The following is a 2,344-nucleotide window of genomic DNA, read 5'->3' as shown; positions in this document are numbered from 1 at the left end:
TTTCCACAAAGTGATGCAAGAATGTCAAACTGTTCTTTTGTTAAGCAATTTTGATTTTGTTTCAAAGTTTTGCATGGAACAAGTCACCAGCTTCTGCTGGGCACACGAGACTGTGCAATTCGTTACCCAAAGTAGGGTAAAACCTGCTCCAGAGGGGTATGAATAGTGAGGAAACAATAAATGCTAGAAAGCATTTTCCTTCTTCCTGATCCCATTTGGATGCTGATACAATCTCCGGGTGTCCCCCCATCCAGGACATGGAAAAATGGCAGCGTGGTTTCACTGTGCTCTGACATTGGCTTCTTCCTCCTGAACATGTCCTTGGCACAACAGATGTGCTTTCTTTTTGTAGGAAAAACTGTCTTTTTGTGTCAAGGCTCCTGGAAAACACAGCCCAGCCATGCTCTTCCATCCTTGCGTGCTTGCAGGAAAGTTATTCCCCTGCCTGAGCTTTTGCAAATGCAGGGGGGTCCATGGCTTTATGCTGGAGGCACCTACATCCATGTGGAAATGCCACTGGCCGCTGGTAAGCCATCTTAGAAAGAAACGGGTCTAAAATCCAGTCGTGGAAGAAAATGTGTCTGAAAGTGGCAGCTCCCTGTCCAGATTCACCCTGAACTCTCCTGACGGTCAAGGGCCTGTTGGCACCCTGCAGACATCAGCCCTGGAGACTGAAGGTTGCTGGACTTGGGTGTACTTCCCCCGCCTGATGCCACACGCTTCTTCAGCACCCTCGAGAGCCAACCCCTCCGCTGGAAAGGTGTCAGTGTGTTTGTAGGAGATATTCTTCCAAGGGGCCATGAGGGCAAGGCCCAGGAGTAAGACCATGGCCTGAGCAGTGAGGCGAAGGCCTCTCAAAACACCGGTACTTCAGCACCAGTGGGCAGTTTACGTCCAAGTTTCTTTTGCCAAGAAGGTGTCTGGAAGGATCTCGTGTTTCACTTGCAGTTTTTATTGTTAAAGAGCTTCCTATTTTATCTAAGGGTGTGCTATTCCTTCCCTCTTGTTTTTCGTTTAAGGGTTTTGCCTCTACTGAAGGACCCCAGGCAAAGGCAGCAGTGTAAGATGAACGCGGGTCATTTCTTATTTTCCTGGCTCCCCAAATAGCAGCTGCAGCTCTTTTGTGTCCAAAGTGGTTCTCAGCCTGCAGGTGCTTCACCTGCCACCACCACCCTGTTGGGCTTTGGCCTTTTTCTGCTTTTCAGTCTGACAGTCTTTGGATAACTTCCAGCCCAGCAACCATTTTGAGCCTCTTCTCAACCTGTTTTCCTAGAACAAAAGCAGTTATACTTGGGATGCTTTTTCTTAATTTACTCCATCAAATCTCCATAGCTGCAGATTCTACAACATTCCCATCTATTTTTCATGGCAGGATGCTGAATATCTTCAGAAAAAATGATATTTTTGATTCTCTGTCCATGACAGAAAAAGAAAGAAAGAAAGAAACAAACAAAAACACAGCAAAAGAACATTTCTCATTCTCCCATTTGAAGGTGCAAAGGCAGCCCAGTATCTGCAGCCAATCCACATGGGTCGCAAGGGCCTTACACCTCTGGTGGTCAGGCCCAGCCGACGCAGAGACATAGTCAAGATGCAAGAGAGCAACTGTACCTAGCACTATCTCTGTCTGCAGTCTTCTTGGATTTCATCTCTCCTTGGCTGGTGTAAGCCCAGGAGCATTGGAAGTGCGGTGGACAGAAAGTTCACTGCTTCTGTGTATTTTCTTGTGTCTCTTCTGTAGGGAGGGTTTCTCTGCAGCTGATGTTAGAAATGCCCCAGCACAGCAGAGTGCAGGCGTGTTTGGCACGTGAGTTCCCAGCCAGAGGTAGCAGAAATCTTGGAGGCAGAAGTTTGATGACGCGTTATCAATTACACATTATTTAACTTTTGGTTGAATAAAAACGATGGCCCTGTGGATTATGGTGCTTTTCAGTCTCCCCAGTGCAGAGAGCAATCGGTGTCAGCTGAGGTGGGCTTGAAAACATTGCTCCTTTGAGACCTCATGGGGTTACTCACAGAGCTTGCTAGAGAAAGGCAGGCGGTTTGCAACCGCTTTTTGTGTTGAAGTAAGGCACCAAAATGAAAAGTAACATCAACGTTTTAATTGCAAATAAATGATTTGCAGTGACGTATGTTTTGTGTTTAAATAGATTTTAAAATGAAAACAACGTCATCCTTCAAAATACGGATTTCAGGTGATCATAAACCTAAAATGGCACTTCTGTTACAAACTGGTATATAATTTATAAACTTTTTTTACTTTGGGAAAGGGAGGAAGAGGCAAGAAGGAGTAAAAACACTGTTGGCCAGTTCTGTTTAATTAAGATAGAAGAAGCAATAACCT

This window comes from Anser brachyrhynchus (assembly GCF_964034855.1).
Source record: "Anser brachyrhynchus genome assembly, chromosome: 3".
In the NCBI taxonomy this organism is placed as follows: domain Eukaryota; kingdom Metazoa; phylum Chordata; class Aves; order Anseriformes; family Anatidae; genus Anser; species Anser brachyrhynchus.
This window is presented reverse-complemented; position numbering follows the sequence as displayed.